This window comes from Mytilus californianus, unplaced genomic scaffold (assembly GCF_021869535.1).
Source record: "Mytilus californianus isolate M0D057914Y unplaced genomic scaffold, xbMytCali1.0.p SCAF_2, whole genome shotgun sequence".
Classification (NCBI taxonomy): Eukaryota; Metazoa; Mollusca; class Bivalvia; order Mytilida; family Mytilidae; genus Mytilus; species Mytilus californianus.
This window is the reverse complement of record NW_026262668.1, coordinates 36,391,551-36,402,767: the sequence shown is the minus strand read 5'-3', so window position 1 is coordinate 36,402,767 and position 11,217 is coordinate 36,391,551. Positions and strand designations below refer to the sequence as shown.

The 11,217-nt window shown below is 30.9% G+C and overlaps 1 long non-coding RNA gene across 1 annotated transcript; it reads right to left on the bottom strand.

The window, feature by feature from the left end:
- Positions 1-4,772: 4,772 nt before the first annotated feature.
- Positions 4,773-10,765, bottom strand: LOC127729835 (uncharacterized). The gene is made up of 3 exons (XR_007994841.1): positions 10,684-10,765; positions 6,945-7,050; positions 4,773-4,888 (listed from the first exon to the last, which is right to left on the bottom strand). It is a non-coding gene; the product is annotated as an uncharacterized LOC127729835 (long non-coding RNA).
- Positions 10,766-11,217: the final 452 nt, after the last annotated feature.

The following is an 11,217-nucleotide window of genomic DNA, read 5'->3' as shown; positions in this document are numbered from 1 at the left end:
ATACACATATGCAAAGTACATAACAAATGCAAGCAGTCAACAACATCAACATCTCATTCGTCAGGTCTAAAACAATTCTCTTCATCAGCTTATAGTTTTGGGGGTATTCTGACATACAAATTTATTCTTGTGCGTGAAAAGTGTATGTGAATTTCAAATGTGTACATGTTTTACATGTCGTTATTGTTTTTGTACCGCATGTACATTCGAGATTAAAAGGCAGTTTAAGACAATCTTCCCAAATGGATCAAACAAACTGGCTGAGCAATGGTGTTTTGCCATTACAAAACAACAATTAACCATTTACGCCAGATTGAAGATGTAAAAAGGACAGTTTTTTCAAACAACAAACAAACAATTGAACCAGGAACTACATCTAACACATAATATGCAAATTAAATGGGCATTTAAAAAGTCAGAATGTGAATATATATATGTTCAAACTCTTTTAGGTCATTTTTTAGTAGCAATAAACAAACAAACTATGTCAATTGGACATGCTTTGATACTATATATGCCCTTGAATTTTTACTAGATAACATTTTTGTTCGCTTTGGAGATTCCGTATATCGTCAGGTTATCGGAATTCCAATGGGGACTAACTGTGCACCACTTATTGCGGACCTTTTTTTGTATTGCTATGAGTTAAAATTTATGACAAAAATCAGCAAAGACCCATCGAAACAACATCTAATACACAAATTTAATAATACTTTTAGATATTTGGATGATATTTTGGCTCTCAATAATGACGACTTCAGTATGTATACTAAAGAAATTTATCCTGTTGAACTTACTTTAAATAAAGCTAATACTAACAATGACCACTGCCCTTTCCTCGATCTTGATATCTATATCATTAACGGAAAGCTTAATACTAAAATATATGATAAAAGAGATGATTTTTCATTTCCTATCGTTAATTATCCATTTTTAGATGGTGACGTTCCCTTGTCACCATCTTACGGTGTTTATATATCTCAACTTGTACGATTCGCTCGTGTATGTAACAATGTTTTAGATTTTAACGAGAGAAATTTATGTATTACTGAAAAATTATTACACCAGGGTTTTCGATATCACAAACTAGTCAAAACATTTACTAAATTTTATCATCGGTATAAGGACATCATTCGTAAATATAGCTCAACATGCAGACTTCTTACACGTTCAGGTATTTCACATCCAATTTTTTATGGAAATATTCTTTATAAAGCACAAAAATGTCAGTATTCACCTCTGAAGCTAACAAAACCTTTAAATAGACTTATTAAGAAGGGATATAGTTACGAAACTGTTGTCAGGTCATTAAAGATTGCATATTTTGGCGTTAATATTGATTCACTTATAGGGTCTTTGCATCGGCATTAAACACATTTATTTAAAAACCAGTTGTTGGCATGACACGGGTTATGTTCTTCTCATATATCTTATGATGGTATGATACTAAACCCCTAACGGGAAGGATTGTGCCTGATATTCATATGATGAAGACATAATCTTTCAATCAGTTTAATTGAAGTCTGGAGCTGGCATGTCAGTTAACTGCTAGTAGTCTGTTGTTATTTATGTATTATTGTCATTTTGTTTATTTTCTTTGGTTACATCTTCTGACATCAGACTCGGACTTCTCTTGAACTGAATTTTAATGTGCGTATTGTTATGCGTTTACTTTTCTACATTGGCTAGAGGTATAGGGGGAGGGTTGAGATCACATAAACATGTTTAACCCCGCCGCATTTTTGCGCCTGTCCCAAGTCAGGAGCCTCTAGCCTTTGTTAGTCTTGTATTATTTTTAATTTTAGTGTCTTGTGTACAATTTGGAGTTTAGTATGGCGTTCATTATCACTGAACTAGTATATATATTTGTTTAGGGGCCAGCTGAAGGACGCCTCCGGGTGCGGGAATTTCTCACTACATTGAAAACCTGTTGGTGACCTTCTGCTGTAGTCTGTTCTATAGTCGGGTTGTTGTCTCTTTGACACATTCCCCATTTCCATTCTCAATTTTAAAGTAAATCAGAGTGTGTTAAGAACAAACACTATGGAAACAAATTTTATGGTAGAGAACTTACCATAAACTCAAACAGACATGTCCATTGGTAACAGAGTTCATGCTGTTAATTGCTTGTATTAGGAATAATCAGATACCAAGACATTTATCTAGCATAGCCATTTTGGTCTCCAACAGGAATTCACAGAAAGGTTCAAAACCAGATATTAACAGTATTTTAATGTTCAGAAGTCACATTCCCTCCAAGGTAAATATTTATTTACATAATATATGCATGAACCATATACAAAGCGGTGATCCAGATTTTTTTGGGGGTTACAGAAGAGGGGGTTTTCACTAAAAAAGGGTGTTCCGATGTACACATCAATGTGTGTGTATTCTTAATTTGATACTTTATTCTAGTTTCCACTTAATATTGACGAAAACAATAAAATGTAATGTGTGCAATGCATTATACAAAATGTAAATGTAGTAGAACTTGCTTATTCAAAAACACATAGAGACCAGGTACATGTGATAACAAACATGTAAGAATATTCAATTTTCATGTGTGACATATTTTAAAGAAGAAGTACAGGTATGCTAGAACAGATTCCTATGGACAAAATAGGGTTTGTTTTATCATGATGTCACAATATTTAGGTGATCGACTATATAGACTTTTATGCATTTTCATAATTGTACATTGTACATGTTAATATAAATTTGTTTGGTTAGATCTCATTTGTACTGTTGAATGTCTTTTACATAACAAAATAACCTATCATGGCTGTTTGAGTTGCTCATCAATATTTTAACCCTAACCATAACCCTTACAAAACATATACTTATATAAGGTGTTTATAAAAAAAAATGTTCATAGGAACAAATGAATAAAAGGATATGGATAAAATATGCAATTAAAACATACTTATTAATTGTATCTATAAATGATAATAGAAACAAGTCTAAATTGAAAAAAACGTTCATACCTATGATTGCGTTGGATAAAAACCGCAATTTTTATACGTGTGCATGTAAAACAAATTTCTTGGTAGAGGGGTCTAAATACAGCACAAACAACATTTTCCAAGACCAATAAAGTGAAAAGGTATATTTTAACAAAACGCATTTGACTAACAGGTCGAACAACGGATGTTCTTAAACCCTGCTGACTGCCATTGGCGATTTCCAAATAAATGATAATAGATACATGTATAGATTCAAGATGCATAACTGTTTTCACTTTTTATATTCTGTAGATAAACTATGCATTTTATTCAATGGAAGATCATACAATATGTATTACAGCATTGCCCGAGATATCAGCAAAAGAACATATAGGCAATTTCGTTTTAATAATTAACAACTCATGATGGAACATTAGTCATAGTTTGCAAGCAGACTGCACTACTTGTACTATTTTATAATCTGATTGAAATTTTGAAACACCGCTATATGTCTTAACATGTGTGAAGAGTAAGATTATGGTACTTTAGATGAAAAAAGAATGAATTGCAATGTATCGTCATATTTATTTTGTTAAATCAGCTTAGAAATAAATCACACAGTACATGTATGTTTCATCGACTCTGCTGCTAGGCTTGGTGTTTACTTTTAAATATTTCATATTACTTCAGTTTTACATACTATTACACCAATACATATATTAAGACATATAATATCAAATTTGTTTTATAGGCACTAATCTGGAAGAATTATCCATAGTCACCAAATGAATTTTTAACTTCGGAAAGTGAGTCACCAATACGCATGTATACAGCAGAACAAGTTTCCTAGCCCTCAGAGACACCAATATCATTATATTCGGCTAACGGTATGATAATTTGTTTCCTTTGTATCTAATGCAAACAATGTATTAATTATAAGGGTTATAAAGTTATATTATTACTTTACATGTATTTGTCAATTGTTAGTTGTAATTGGCTTTGAAACTAGGTTTAAGTATATACTAGTACTCTTAGATTCGTAATTTGTTGAGTTTTGTCTTCTTTTTTTAAAGTTTATACTCTTCGTGCCTATCTGATAAGTCAAACTATTCACAACTGATGTATATGTAGGCATACGATAGAAGGTGGGATTTATGTGTTCCGGTCTGTGCGTCAGTCCTTCTCTTCTGTATCAGGATAAAGTTTTGGTTCTCGTGAGTTTTTGGTTACATCAATTATATGAAGTAAACTGCCTCATTAGGGTTTTGACCCAGATTTCACGGAGCAGTGATAGTGCGGACGGGTAGAACATGGACACACATTCTTTTTTCAATGTGTTCCTATGTTGTGTTGTGTCACCATTGTCCAATCTTATGACCAGGTTTGAGCGCTCGTTAACATGTATAACCTAACCACATTCCTTGTTTTATGTGCCTATCGCATAAATGATGAATTATTAATACATTCTTCGGTAAATGCCTGTACCAAAACAGGAACATGACAGTTGCTTTCTATTCGTTCCATTGGTTGATAAAGTCTAACGTTTGATTTTGTCAGTTTTTATGGACTCCCCCCTTTTTGAATTTACCTTGGAGTTCGGTTTTATTTTTAATGCTTTTTAGAAGCGTTGCTATTGGGAAGCTATAATCCTAAAAGGTTTTGCATAGGTAATAAATACAATGAATACATTGGTGCAAACGTTAACGTAGTCAAACGATGACTCACTATAAATGAACAAAGTCATCAACTTTGATGAAAGGATTTGAATAGAAAGAACAAATAAATACATTTCAGAAAAAGAAAATCTTTATTTTTGTACGTATACATGGTTGGAAAAATGTTTCAAATACTTTTTTTTTGTCAGTAGAGGAAAATAAATGTTGACATGTCACAAGACATACCATCAGTAGATACACTTGTAATAACATCCTCCACAGTAGTTTTCACTGAAACAAACCAAATCAGAAATGTTAAAGATTGGTGTCAGTTTATACAAATAAAACAGCTGTACTAGGCACTTAATATCAGTTATATAGGATACAAAAATTATATCTTGGTTAGATTACAATAAATTGAAAAGGCATTAACGAATTGCATTAACACAAATGCATTAAAATGTAAACATTAATAGTTGTTAATACATAAGGTTGTTTAGAGAAAAACAAAAATCAATTAAAAAATAAAATTTACAAATAAAATATGAAAAATTGCACCCATGAAGCCTTCATGAAATAAACGGAAAAATTAGGGTCAACGTATTCGTTTAGTTGCTACAAAATGAAACACATAAGTGTATAGATCATTTTCTAAAACTAAATACTCTGAGTTATTTCTCTTTATAAAAAATTATGTATGTATAAAAACTAAGTATCACAAAATCATATGAATTTTTTTTTTATTTAATGAAAAGTCAGACATACCATGCCACTTAAGTTTGATAGATATATACTCTATACATCAAGTCATACCTTGGTATTGAGGAGCAGATCTCAGAAAACTTAACCTGACACCCAGAGCATACAAACTACCAAGTTTAAGATCAATCAGCAATGAATGGCTAACCAGGTCTTATAAAAAGCTACATCAAATATAAAAAAGACAGATGTTTAAGGTGTATCATCTGTTTATATTTCCTCGGATAGAATTTTCTTATACTTTGCATTAATGTATAGATCTTACCATGCTTTTTTTCAAAAATATAATAAAAAATAGGTGTCACCGTTCTTTTTTTCAAGCTATAGTCGTGAAAAAATAATTTATGAGATAGAATTTTGAAATACAAAATAAGAGAAGATAGGTTTTATAATATGCTTTAAGAAAATAGAAATAAAAAATGTTGTCAGTGAACCTGTTTTCTTGTAACTAGTAAAAAATTCATTCCTTTTAAAAAAAACATTTAGTAATTGAGTTATCTCCCCTTGAATTGCTAAGTTGAAAAGTTGATTCGAACAAACACAAATATTTGGAATATGTTAAAACAATCTAAATAATGCAATAAAGTACTGATTTTTCTTTATTCAGGAGAACAGTCTTAAACATTAATTGCCTATCTGTCTCAAAATTTGCAGATTTAAAAAAGAACTAGACCATTATTATTTGCTATTTTATAATCTAAAATGGCGGTATACAGTTAATCTACCTTAAATGTATGCAAAGATCTATACCCAAAATTATACTTAAATAAAAACAAAACCACTGGAAAACCAAATAAATATATCTGCATCGACGGCAAGACATAAAAACCCAACACCTTTGATTGTGTTACTGTTTACAGTTACTTTTAAAACAATCCAAAATAATTAGATTTTGGATGTAACACGTCTTCAGCTAATTGGCTGAAAGTTTGTTATCTCTTAGCTCATAGACATAATTTTGTCATGTGACCTTGACGCCAGCAACGTTTTTTTCATGATTTACACCTTAAAATGGAATTTAGAATTAGATTATAAGGAATGGCTGTACATTTTTTTCTGTCTATTCGAAATAACCTAAAAAATATGGTGCACACTTTTAAATAACCCGCTACGCGTGTTTTTCAGTGTGCACCACATTTTTGATGTTATTTCTTCATAGACAGAAAAAAATATTACAGTCATTCCTAAATTATAATTCGAATAGTTTCTGAATTATTGTAAGAAAATTAGAATGTAATTAGATAATTAAATAGTTTTTTTTCATTAAGTGAAAATTAACTTGAACTTGCCTTCGGCAAGAAATAGTTAACTTAAAATTTTACACCTTTCAAGCTATATCAAGTCGGAAACATACAAATTTGAATTCAACGAAAAGAGACATTATAAACAACAGAGGTCGCAGCGGAATAAGATCATCAGATGCAATGGGCGACTGCAAACATTTTTCCAAGGGTTTTACTTCCCCTACTTTTCAGTTAAAAATAACGAAAAATCAGTATAAAAAATCAAATAGCGTATATTGTTTGCTTGTAAATTTCATATATCCATTTCCTCACATATTTTTGAAGAAGCCCAGATGTATACTTACCAGCACCTTTTGTTCCATGGACATTTATGATTGAGGCATGGACTAACGAAACAATTCACTAACTCACTATCCGGACAATTACTACAAGATCGACACATGCCGCTACCTACAAGATTATACAGACAGTAATATATAAAGAAGAGTGACAATATATATGTCAAATAGTTTCGCTGTATACAATCTAAGCTATCATTATCGGTATTGTATAAGATGGTTATCAGTCCACGATAGTCATGGTAAAGAAAAGATTTAGAGCTGTTATACAAATCCAATTTGACCAAAAGTTGTGTTGACATCCTAGCAAATTTTTTCAACCATTGTAATGAAAATTCATATTTGGAGACAATGATTAGGCGGAGTTTCAGTCTGTTTACAATATGCAACGATTTGATTGGACAATGACTTTTATGATATTGTGTCACGTCCGAAACTTGACTTTGAAACATTATAATACTCATCCTTTAAAAGTGATGTATCTGCAGTACAAAATTCAACTTCAACCAGTTAATATAGTCTTATTTTAATAAGGTTAGTCAAGGAATTTCTCACAAGTCTCGAGAAATACCATTCGTTTGGTTAGTGTTTTCCATCATCTCAGTTTTGCTTAGTTCTTCTTCTTATTATTATTATTCCCTCTTCTTCTTTTTCTTCTGCCGCTTTTAAATTTGAACTAGTCCGCACACGTTCTCCAAAACCATTAGTCAGATTAACTTAGGGTTCCACAATATGTTAGACTAACATGTCTAGTGGTGCAATCAGGGTTTGGTTTGTGTAATGGGGTTTATAAAGAAATAGTTTGAGGGGCATAAATAAAAGATGGGTTTACTATAGAATCCTATGGGATTTTAATTTTTCTTATTTTCAAATGATTATAACTTGAGAACAGTTAGTGATAGACACATGAGGTCTTTAGAAATGACCATGGGAACATACTTAAAGGTCAAAAGGTCAATTACGACGTAAACGTAGTCAAGTCTGCGAATAAATAAGTTAACCTAAGGCACACAAAAAACCCTTTGTTTTGTGTATTTCGGTTATATATTAAGATGAAATGAAAAATATGCAATAAAAAAAAAACACGTAAAATAGCCTCTTTTTTTTTTGTACTGTGCCGATTATTTGTATATTGGACAGCTTACGTTCTCTCTTGTGTTTCATCGATTTTGTGTACTGACAAACGACAAAAATGTCAAGTTTTACTACTTTTCCCTAAAGAGTTATGTTTTACCAGTATAAAATTAAAACCAATAATTGAAAATCAATAAATAAGCATTAAATGAATATCCAAGTCGAATTAGTTCCAATAATCAGCAATAATATAGAGGAATAGGTTAGTTTTCGGCAAATACAAATAATTATCTAAATCGTTTATTATGCATACATTGTATATTCATATTTTTTTTATATTACTATTAGTGGTTAATTATTCCACAAATATCCAGGTGAAAATCACACCACGAGTTGCTTGTAATCAATGACATAACATGACTGCGACCCATCGATAAGATAAGACAAATCAGAGTGCTGTGTTGCGAATGTCGTTCCTCTTCTACACATGCTCTAGGCAAACATCCTAACTAAGTTTGCAAGCTCGTCAATCAAAGTTTTAATCAACATGGATTTGTATAATAGCTCTTAAAAAATTGTGCAGTCATGTTTTGAATGTTATTAGGGAAAATGGGAATTTCTTAAAGGGACTTTCAAAAATTATGTATGCTTCGTAATCAATGCATCACAGGTAAATTATTAAGTCAGGGATTTCGTTACCATAAATTACTTAAAACATTTACTAAATTCTTTCATAGATACAAAGATTTGATTAGTAAATTTGGCTGTACCTGTAGATAACTTATGAAAAGAAGGTATTTAACATCCTAAATTTTACGGTAATATTGTACTAATAGCGCGGAAATCACTATGTGATCCGTGTATACTCATCGAACCTTTAAACAGACTAATTAGTAAAGGTTATCTTATTAATGTTGTAATAAGATCTTTGAATATTGTTTACATTGGCACTAACATCGATTTTGTCATCAACAAATTAAAACATAACTAAATTTGTATTCTTTTCAAATGGTTTTTGGGATGTATACATACACATCCACGTTTATTTTCCATTTCGAGATTGCTTTATCTATATATAACATCATTCATATTTTTTATACTGCCTGTCGATACTTTTATTTTGACATTGCCTCTGATGCATGATTTTTTATTATTAATTGTTTTTGGCTTTTAACTAGCTTTCAGTAGCTGCGAGTACTCTCAATTCGTACTTTCGAGTTAATTTGACCTGTTGACACAATTTGTAATGCATTTCTGTAATTCAATGTTTATTTATTTTGTTTTATATCTCGTCTCACTATTTTTAATATGTATCACCTTTGATAAGTATTTAGTATAACGATACATTTTCACTTCTGTACTCGTACTGTGAACAACAAAATTATTAATTTTTAAATACATGTATTCCGTACTCCTAACAACAAAATTATTATATTTCAAATTACCTGTGTACGTTATTTTATTTAACGCAATTTTGTTCCAGGTTAGAGTTGTCTTTTTGACACGGTTCCTACAACTTTTTTTTTATTAATATTGTGTCATAGATCAAAGAGAGGCGAAAGATACCGAAGGGACATTCAAACTCATAAGTCGAAAACTTATTCGTTCAGTGTATGTTTACTTGTTTTTGTTTAAATGTCTTTTTGATCGAGTAAAGGATGTTCGCTTGTCATGTTTTGTAATTTTTGTCAGATTTTCATAGTCCTCTGGTTTTATCCATTTGAATGCCTAAACAAATTTGGCCCAATAACCCCCATTTTTATTTTTATAAATCTTTTACATGTATAATTATAAGCTATCTGTAAAAGTCTTATAAAATCTTTGTTATTTTTTAATAATTTTTGAGAACTTCAACTTGTCAATAAAAAGCTATGAAAAATCAAGAGAGAACATTTTCCCGCCAAAATATGAATGGTTAATATCTCGAAAACAAGCACACGGACCTATATTTTTTCCGCTCTTTTGGTTCCTTTATTAATCCCCTATCAATAAATACTTGTGTTATGAAAAGCTTGTTATTTTGAAACTGCGTAGCGAACTTCCTTAAGCCATTCCAATTGATATTTTATAGTGTCTTTTTATGTTACACTACTGTCTCGGGTAAGGGTAATATTCATATTTTGTTGGTTTTTGTTAAGTTTTAAATGATAATTATGCGTATTTTACTAAACATAAATGTCGCCGTAGCTGTCACGCAACGACACATAACAAGCAAGTGATCATTCATGAATCCTAGTAGAGGTTCACTCAGTGATCATAATAATGATTGAAAGAACAAAATGATAATCTAGAATTCATAGTAGTAATGTGAATATTGTCTTTAATTACATCGTCTATGTTGTTGCTTTTGTAGTTGGAGAGGGTTATAATAAGATCTAAATTTAAAAAAGATTTCAAAGCAGTTTTTGTGCAGCAGTTTTGGATATTTTAATAAAATCCAGCGAAACGAAATTAAACAACTACCTCAGAAAGCTGATGTTTTCTGATTGGCATGATACGTACTTTCGTACTATGTTTAGATTAGGCCTGTTGTTATAGAGATTAAATGTGTATTAAAACAAATGGATAATGGACGAATCACGCCCTTTGGTTATCAATTTGCATACTGTCTATTCTTGAAATTTCAACTTTGACCGTATACAAAAGCTTGCGCATGTAATAATTTACTTACCTGCATTCAACACCACGAGAAGAGAAATAGTTAAAATAAGTTTCCACATTTTGACGTTAAGTTTTCCCAGTTCATCTATTAATCAAATGTATAGCATAAATGTTTACAGATGTATTTTATACAGAAAATTCATCATCATAACTATGTCTCTAGGCTATCTTAACAAAACATTTCCAAAAATTCAAAATACTTTTCTCGGTATCATTATGAGGTCAAGGTATATTTCCACGAATTGCTTGTCATTTGCATATTTTAGATTGATTACATAGAAGTTAGTAAACATGTAAATAAGTAAATAATAGCATTGTAAATAGCAAAATAAAGACACTAAATCAAAAGCAGATAGCTCAACTGAATGTCATTAATAGCAAGCAAAACAAAAATCCGCTAAGAAAAAAAAGCAATTCGATATAAAAAACAAAATGTTTTAATCTAGCATTAAGCAATAAGGAAATCAATCGTGAGGCAGCACTGGTTGACATTTGCATGCAGTACAACTACATTTTATCTATCTTTTTTAAATTTTTAAATGAG